The following is a 9,867-nucleotide window of genomic DNA, read 5'->3' on the forward strand; positions in this document are numbered from 1 at the left end:
GTGAGCCATGATTGTACCACTGCACGCCAGCCTGGGTAACAGAGTGAGACACTGTCTCCAAAAAAAAGGATATAAAAGAAAATAATAAGCTAACCAGCAGCCCTTGGAGCTGCTCTCCCTATGGAGTAGCCATCTTTTGTTTCTTTACTTCTCTGGTACTTTCTTTCACATTAAAAAAGAAAAAATAATAAATGTCATCATGGCAGGTGGTGGGGGGTACCTTAATTGGTGGTCTAGGATGGAAGGGAGGCTTAGGGAATTTCCCTTTGTACTCCTACATTGTTGGACTTTTTAAGAAGTACAGACGTTGTTTTTCAGTTTGTTTATTTTTTAAGACAGGATCCTGCTCTGTTTCCCAGACTGGAGTGCAGTGACACAATCATGGCTCACTGCAACCACAGCTTTCCGGGTTCAAGCAATCCTCCCACCTCAGACTCCCAAGCAGCTGGGACTACAGAAATGCACGACCATGCCAGGCTAATTTTTTTGTATTTTTTTGTACAGACGGGGTTTCACCATGTTGCCCAGGGTGGTCTTGAACTCCTGGACTCAAGCAATCCACATACTTCAGCCTCACAAAGTGCTGGGATTATAGACATGAACCACCATGCCCGGCCGCTTTTTCAATTGAAAACAACTATTTGGGACAAAAAAGAATCAGGCCCATAGATAAGGTAAAGACAGTGATAAAGGTTTAGCATAAATGCTGTGAGAAATGGAAAAGGAGATGACCAAAGAGAGAGTTAAAAGCCAGGACCCATCATACCCCATTCCCAGTTAACCTCTCTCTGTGTCAACTCCATCATGTGCAAAGTAACAGTAGGGAGAGTGCCCATTTCAAAGCACTGTGTGAGGGATAAGAGATTAAAACACTGCCCAGCCCATTGTACAAGCTGAACAAATGCAGTTATTGTGATGATGATTGCTATCTAGCAGCACTGAGGACACATAGATACCCAATGTCTAAGGGCATCAGTTCACAAAGCTGGGCGTGGTTTCCACCAGGATGCAGGAACCCAGTTCAGCCACAGAAGCCTGCCAGGTTGCTCCAGGTTTGGAGATCTGAGGCAACTGAACAAGGAGGCCAAAGGTTCTATTATTTATTGATATTCTACCTTATGTGAGGTGTGAGGAAGCGAGGAGTTTGAAGGCATCCCAGTTCAAAGGGAGCTCCATGGTTACTTTTGTGGAGTGTGGGTTTAGTGTGGAGCAAATGTTGACAGCAGGAGGCAGACAGAGAAAGAGAGGCAATGTCAAGAGACTGTAGGTCTACATGAAACAGAAAGGAAGGGAATATATCCAGGCACCAAACAAACCTCCGGTGTGTGTCCCACCGAAATGAATGGCTGAGTCCCTGGACACAATGCCAGTGTCCCCCAGGAAAAAAAAAAAAAATGCTATAAGGAGAAAGGAAGTAGGAAACAAGAAGAAGAGGTTAAAATGTTGTCAACAACTGGGAATTTAACACTACAGTGATGAGATCTTCCCTATTAATAATAGCTGTCACATATTAATTGTGCTGTGCCTAAGCTAACATGTTGAGTTAACATGTGTTAACTCAACTAATCTTTACAACAATCTATAAGCATAGAGACTAATTACTTCCATTTTACAGAAGGGAAAACAGAGGCACAAAGATTGATAATCTGCCCAAGGATATACAGCCATGTCTGAGTCTCTCTCAAGTCTTTTTATCACAGTTTAAGGGTGGGACTTCAGAGCCACAATGCCAGGCCCAAGTTCTTCAATAACCCACATATGTTTCTGGTAGTCTTTACATATCCTTGCCCACCACCACTAGGATCTTTTATAAAAAGAAATGAATAATTAGGGTATATTAATAACATTTAAACAAATTCATCATGAATGGGTTAATGAACCAGGAAATATAAAGTTACAAGAGTACTTTGTTTCGATTTTCAATTAGCCAAACATTCAGATTCCTACTGTAAGCACAAGTCTATACCAGGCACCACAGAGAAAGTGACTTCCAAAAGCTTACAAACACATGCATAAAGTAACTACAAGCAGGTTCAATATAACATAACAATAAGAGCAAAATTATACCCTCAAAAGAGACCGAGTGGAGTTAGAACATGGTTTTAATTGGAGACCGTCACCTTTTTATAAAGAAGTGAAATCGTCACATTGAATTTCTCAATGCAGATTATATGCACTCCATTTTTCATGTTCATTTCCCAGGCTGTCAATTTTTTCATTAAAAAAGAATTGTAATTGTCATTATGCAATGAATTCAATCAAACGTTTTAATAAACAAAAACAGTTTAATTCTATAGTAAAGTCCATAACTAATGTCACCAATTTGCAAATCTTTTATTTAAAAACTGAATGTTACAAAGTTTCATTTTATGACACCCAAATAAACAGCCAACCTCAGAAAAAATGCAGCAGCAATTACGGGATAAACTCGCTATATCTTGGGAAGATACTTCATAATAAAATTAACCAAATAAATGCAGCATTATGGATCTCACAATTAATCCACTAAGGGCTTTTACTAAGGGCTTCAAGAAATTCTACACCATAACTCCTTTGAGAGAACTACAGTACTCTGAACAGGTATTCAGTCATCTTCAACTCAAGAGGGTGCATACTTAAGACCACAGCTGCTTGGTTATATCCCAAATCCCTCAGCATGCAGAATGAACTCACATTTGATACATTAAATGATAGTCTCCCCCTTCCTTTCCAATATTTAAGATCTGCCATGATCCTCAAAGATGGAGAGATCAGAAAGCTACGGAGTATTAATTCCATTCACAGATTTACTTTTAGGGAAAGATACATATATCTACCTAGCTATCTAGCTATCTATATATATATTTGGATTGTAGATGTAAATCTGTTTTAGTTTTATAGCTGTAAAAAGTGATAGGCATAAAGAGTTATACTTAGTTTTATATCTGTACATATATTAGCAACATATATATACACACATATATGTGTATATATGTGTATATGTATATATGTGCATTTATGTGTGTGTGTGTATATATATATAAACTGGAACCCTAAAAAATCAAAATTGAATTTTAAAAAATCAAAATTGAATTAAAAAAAAAAAAGCCCTATAAACCCAGGAAATGAAGAGTAAAGATTAAAAGGAGATAAAGATAGGAAGGGAGAAAATGAACATTTCAATGGAATTTATGATATTTCTTTTTTTTAAGCTTATTGGTGAGTATACAATGTTTTACACCTCTTTTGTATGGCACATATATAAAATATATTTTTTAAAGATTGCAAGTTTCTTGTTTACCCAAAAAAACTATTAGAAGCAAACTGTTTTGAAACACATTGTATACATCCTTCACTACTGATAAATACTTACTAATCACTTTTATCTCATCACTAAACAAAGGACTAAGGTGAAAAACATTTGCCTGGTTCAGGTACACACGTAATTTCTTGACTCAAGTCATCTCTGGGTACCCCAAACTGGTCTACAGATGCCTTCCATAAATTCTACTTAAGTCTTACGTTTTTTCAAGATCATCTTAAACATTAGAACTAAAGTAAGCATATTCTGGACATTGTGAGTGACCCACTCTATAACCATGTTCTGTCAGGAACTTTTGGTTTTACTTTTGTAAATACTTTTGTATTTACTACCAATATGGTACCCAATGAGGGCCAAGCAACATCATGACACAATAGATTTTCACAAGCTCTTCCACTTAGGAAGAATTCAGTTCCAAAAGCCTATTTATAATTCCAAAATCACCCTATCCTGGGAACTATGCACCCACAGGTACGGAAAATTAGATTTCAAGAGAAAAATGAATATAGAAGCGGGTAGTATAAGAGTTTTGATTTTTTTCTGCTGCTTCAACAGTTTCATAACATTTACTAAAAAATGTTTACATATGGCTATTTTCTTTTTAAAAACAGGTGTATAACAGTTCACAACTTCATCTACAGCCTCAAGCCAAGAACTATGAAAAAGATAATGGTGTCTGATGACAGGCCCCTACTAACAGTGTAAGGCTATCTGTGAACTCCTCAGTCTACACATATCTTCCTCAGCCTCTGGGATTCCATTTCCACCCAAGAATCAAATTGATAGAAAGAAGAACAGCAAAATATACACATATTTTTCCACTATTAAATCCAATAATGATGACTTAATTTCAGCAAAACATCATCAATCGCATTAAATTAATGTTGCCGTTAATTTGAATTTTATGGGTTTTATAGTTTTGTTTTGGATTGTAGATGTAAATCTGTTTTAGTTTTATAGCTGTGAAAAGTGATAGGCATAAAGAGTTATACTTAGTTTTTTATCTGTACATATATTAGTAACATTATTTTTATTATCATTCAAGTCCATATTGGAGTATCACAAGAATTTTTTTTCCTAAGTTTAAAGTTGTTTCCTTTATAGGTTTTTTTGTAAGTTACATTTGTACCCCAAGTTTCATCATCATATTACCCCCATTTTAGAAATAAAGAACAGGCCCCTAAGAAAGCTTCAGAAACTTGCTCTGACCATTCAGCCATCAGATCAGAACTCTGCATCAATCCAAATGTTACCTGGTACGCCAGGTTAAGAACTAAGAACAGAATGCCTCTGCCTCCACCACACCAAGAGGAAAAAGCCTGGTTCAATTAAGTTTTCCAGCATTAGAAAGCTATTCAAATATCCAATGTATTCCTAATGCCCTAAGGTATAGGCAAAAATTGTACTATGATTACTGTTACTACTAATGATAACAAAAACAACAATCATGTAAATGGCAAATATTTACATAGAGGTTACAATGAGCCAGGTACTATTCCAGGCCCAAAACATAACTTTTAATCTTCATGACAACCCCATGTTACACATGAGAAAGGGGAGGCACAGAGAAAGGTTAAGTAATTGCTCAGTTCACACAGCTAATAAGTGATATTGCTGGGATTCAACCCCTGAGAGTGGTTCAAGTCACTGCTCATAATGTTACTCATAATGCTTCTTCTACTAAAAACTGTAAGAAAAGATAGCAGTGGGTCTTTTGAAGAATAAAATCTATGGTAAGCATTTCCAAATAGCTTTCACTAAGTAACTAGTAACATGAATGTTTCAGGACCAAAGCTTATTTAAACTCCTAAATTCTCCCCTAAGTTAATAAAGACTATTCAATTTCCTATTTGAGAAAAATTACTCCCAATGGTAAGGTATTTCAATGCCATCCTGCTGCTACTGAGAGAAAAGTTACCTTTGTAGATCCTGTTCAAAGAAAGCCCATGCTTTGATCCTTAATATCCCATGAAGTAAAAGGTTATGTTTAATCTATATTTTATAGATCTAAAAGTCAAATTAGTTTCTGAGATAAACAAGCAAGAGTGTAAGGATAAGCATATTCTTTAGCATTCATTTGATTCCTAGTTTAGAGGATACTATGTGCTGAGTTAAAGACAATTACATTAGTGTAATACGTAGCAGTTTTCTCCTGTATTATTCTGCAAGCATAAACAAGTTATACACATGTTAATTTACATTCTATATAAAAAGCCAATTTTAAATCCAATTTATAAGGCAATAAATATATAAAGATTCTAGGACACAGCAATAAAGTTATGTCATAAAGTAGAGTTAATTCAAGACAACAATAATAAAAGCATGACAAATTTTAGCATTCCACCAACTGCACAAAGGTGTTTCAGGTAACATCTGTTCAGAAGCAATTGCTACAAGATAGACTAGATGAGATGCAAGATTTCACCATGCAATAAATGTATGTCAGCTTGCTTGCTTCATAATTAAAGACATGAGTCTTTGAAAAAAGCAATTAAGCCTTGCTCTAAATCTGAGACAATCATCCCTATCCCTACCTCTACCCCTTTTTACCCTCAAAGAAAAGACCCAGAGTGGTCCAGGAGTATTAAACACCATATGTTATCTACTTTCAGCAACTAAATATACCCCCAAAAAGCCACTTAACATATATGGTTTCTTTTGATAAATCATTTATTTAAAAAAAAAAAAAAACTGGGTTTTTCTGTTTTGTTAAGAAGGATAGAAAGGAAAGAAAGGCTGGTATAATTGAGAGCAATTTCTTAGAGGAGCAGCCTGAATAAAATGATTTTACCTCCTTCTGAAGGTTACAATGTCTGGTGTATGTTAGGTAGAATTCTGACATGAATAAAATTTAGGTGCCTAAAACTTTCAACTAAAAACAGTATCTAAATTCTTGACAGTTTAACCCTAGGACAACTGAGAGCATCACTTAAGCTGAGAATTCAATGAAGGAACAAGTTCAAAAAACTAAAAAGAGCATTCAGAAATCACCTCTATCTTTTCCCAGCTTTACAGAAACCATAAATATCATAGAGTAGACAAAACATGAATGGAGGTTTTGGTTGTTATTCCAGTTACAGTTTATTTTTCTTTTGTAATTTGGTTATCTTCTGCCCTCCCAAATTACAAACCCTCTGAAATAAAGTGAAAGGAGAGATTTAAATGAATCTGATGGTCCTCCTTGTAACTATACCTAGCTTCATTTCCTATGGCAGGTGTTAACACATTACCACAAATTGGCAGCTTAAAACAACAGAAATTCATTCTCTCAGTTCTAGAGGCCAGAAGTCCCAAATCAGTTTTACTGCACCAAAATGAAGGTGGGCTGCTCTCCTTCTAGAAGTTCTAGGGGAGTAGCATTCCTTGACTCTTCCAGCTTCAGATGGCTGCATTACCAATCTCTGCCCCTGCAGTCACAACACCTTCTCCTCTTCTGTGGTCAAATAACAATACATGTGTTTGCATTTAGGGGCCACTGTGATAATCCAGAATAATCTCCTCATTTTAAAATCCTTAATCATCTGTGTAAAGTCCTTTAAAAAAGAAAACAGGAGAAAAGGCATACAGAGGTATTATGTGCCAGTGTGGCAAGTGTGGAGTCAAACAAAGTATGAAACTCAAAGAAGGGCCAGATGGCTAAAGCTTAAATACTTTCTTCATAGGGAAGAAGGAAGTGGGGGATGTAAGGCAATTTACAGGATGAGCAAATAATCTTAAGGGGGGATGAATGGGCCCAAAGAAGAGACAACAGTCTGAGACAAAGTTTGTCTGGGCTTGGTGTGGTGTCAACTCTAGTCTTCCTTCAGGATGCAACTATTTGAGTTGAGATGTCTGAGAAAGGGATTCACAACAGTTGAGTATCTTCTGGAGGATACAACCTTTAGGTAGATAGGGGAACTTCAGAGAAGACCCTTTCTTACATTTCCGGCTCCCCAGGTTCTCTCAATTTGAAGTCCAGAGTGGCATATTTTGGGGTATAACTTTCTAAGCCCTAACAATGCTTTCTTTCTCATATTAGTATCATAAGCTCCAAACAGAAGTTGCTTGAATAAGTGCATTTTCTTTTTCTACCAGTACAAGATGTCTGCTGGCAGGTAAGTTCCTAGGTTAACCTAATCTATAGTGGCTCAGAGATCCAAATCCTTCATATATATATATATATTTTTGTGTTGTTTTGTTTTGTTTTGTTTTGAGACAGAGGAGTCTCACTCTGTCACCCAGGCTGGAGGGCAGTGGCGCAATCTCGTCTTACTGCAACCTTTGCCTCCCAGATTCAAGCAATTCTCCTGCCTCAGCCTCCCGAGTAGGTGGGATTACAGGTGCCCACCACCACGCCTGACTAATTTTGGTATTTTTAGTAGAGATGGGGTTTCACTATGTTGGCCAGGCTGGCATCAAATTCCTGGCCTCAAGTGATCCACCTGCCTTGGCCTCCCAAAGTGCTGGGATTACAGGCATGTGCCACCATACCCAGTCCCTTCCTATATTCTTGCTCTTCCATATGTACCACAGCACATGGGCCTTGTCCTCAGCTAACTATCCTCATGACCAGAAGAAGACTATGGCAAAATAAGCATCACATCCTGACTATGGCCAAAGGCAAAAAAATGGGCTATTGCTTCTTGTTAGCCTTTTTCTTTTAGATGTTGTATTTTTCAATGCTAGAATTTCCACTGTGGTCTTTTTAAAGTTTCTGTTTCTCTGCTGAGGTTTCCTATCTTTTCATTCATTGTGAGCATATTTCATTTATATTCTTAAATATGGTTATACAACTACTTTAAAATCCTTGTCTATTAATGTTTACAACTGAGTTATCTTGAGGTTGGTCTCCACTGATTCCTTTTTCTTGTTTGTGTGGGTCACATTTTCCTGTTTTTTCCTAATGTCAAGTACCTTTGCACTGTATCCTGAACATTGTGAATGTATGGTGTCGGGACTCTGAATTCCTTCTATTCTTCTGAGAAGTATTGCTTTTTGTGTTTGTCTTAGCAGGCAGTTAACTTGGCTGAACTCTCAAACTGCACATACTGTCCCATCTGCTGGATGGGACCTGAACTCTTAGTTCAGATATGTTAGCCCTACCTGTGCTGCTTGGAGTCTGTCCCATACATATGGGGTTCAGAAATTTGAGGAGTCTACACATAGAATCTGGGGCTACCCATTTGTGGCTCCTTCTCCTTTCTAGGACTTCCTCCTCATTTATCAGCTATATGGTCACCAGAACTCTGCCCTCTGGTTTCTTATGCCAGTACAACTGTGGGCTTATATTCTAGTTTTAACCACCCATCATGACCCTGATTAGGGGCTTCCCCTATGCAAAAAGCTGCAAAAAATGACAAACTTATCCAGTGCTAGTCCGTTCTTCCAAGTATTGACTCCAATAGCCATGTCTTTTGATCACTCTCCAGTGTTTTAATAGTTGCTTTTTATAATTTTGTCATGTGAGAGGCTGTGGTCCAATGAGAGCCACTCAGCCAATACTGGATGCAAAATTTTTGTTAGTCCCTTTTTACAGAGCAAAGACATCTTTCTCAGAATTCCCCAGATTTCTCCTTTAGCTTACTGGCTAGAATTGTTTTCATCTGCTCTTTGTTAATCCCCTTTGTTCTGGGGCCTGTATGCCTTGAAGGATTTGGCTGCCACACACTGGCTGGTATACATTAATGAGTTGGGTTACAGTTTATTTATTAAGCTTGTGAGCTAAGTTAATGTGTATCCACCTCAGACATAGATTCAATCTCCATGTGCTGACCCTATCACTGTCCAAGGCCCCAGATGTCCAGATGTGTGGAACTTTGGGGCTGCCTCCTGGTGGAGTTCAACAGGCCCAGGTGGAGGTTGCTTGAATCACCTGTGGTTGCCCCAGCCAACGGGGTAGAAGCAGCCACATTCCACAATCTGGGCTGGCTGGGAAGCTGAGCAGGGAGTTCCAAAGAGTGGCAGCCCAAACTCAGGCAGGCAAGCACTGAAGGATGGTTCCTCATCCTCCTGGCAGGAGGCTGGAGGCTATGAGATACCCTGTCTCTCAGGGGCTGGAAGAGAAAGAGCGGTATATCTTTCAGACATCCTGCTGTCAGAAGTTACACCACAGCACAGTCATACATTGGGTTTAATTGTTGCTCCTGCCTGGCCCCTTTTTTTTTTTAAAAAAAAAAAAAAACTCTGTAAAGTCATGTTTTGCCGTATAAGGTAACATTCACGGGTTCCAGGGATTAAGGAGTGTCCATCTTTTGGAAGATCATTGTTCAGCCTACTACACCTGCTTCCAAATAACCCAAAGTAATTGGCAAACATGCACTAATCTCATCAAGCTTACTGGGATTTCATCTCTACTCAAATTCCTACTACCTGTACAATCAACAAAAATTCTCCAACCTTGTAAATCTTCTCACCTCGCAGCCTGCCTATAATCAGAAAATCAATTCTATACTCATATTATATATTCATTAAAGGCATCACTAATTATTGCTAATGGTTCCTGGATGAGAAAAGAAGCAGTAAAGTTCCCAACAGCTACTGGAGAGAATTCAGGACAGTGATGAAGCCAGGGGCAGTGGCTCACGCCC

At 38.0% G+C, this 9,867-nt stretch overlaps 1 protein-coding gene and 1 long non-coding RNA gene across 5 annotated transcripts in view; one reads left to right on the plus strand and one right to left on the minus strand.

Moving 5' to 3' along the window:
* LOC105547336 overlaps positions 1-4,201 on the plus strand; it is a 15,393-nt gene extending 11,192 nt beyond the window's left edge. The window contains exon 3 of the long non-coding RNA XR_001007210.1: positions 3,913-4,201. This is a non-coding gene — a long non-coding RNA (uncharacterized LOC105547336). The remainder of the gene's footprint in view (positions 1-3,912) is intronic.
* Positions 1-9,867, minus strand: part of DIAPH3 (diaphanous-related formin 3) — a 519,652-nt gene that overhangs the window by 505,258 nt on the left and 4,527 nt on the right. The gene's annotated exons all lie outside the window — the stretch shown is intronic.

Source organism: Mandrillus leucophaeus, unplaced genomic scaffold (genome assembly GCF_000951045.1).
Source record: "Mandrillus leucophaeus isolate KB7577 unplaced genomic scaffold, Mleu.le_1.0 Scaffold387, whole genome shotgun sequence".
In the NCBI taxonomy this organism is placed as follows: Eukaryota; Metazoa; Chordata; class Mammalia; order Primates; family Cercopithecidae; genus Mandrillus; species Mandrillus leucophaeus.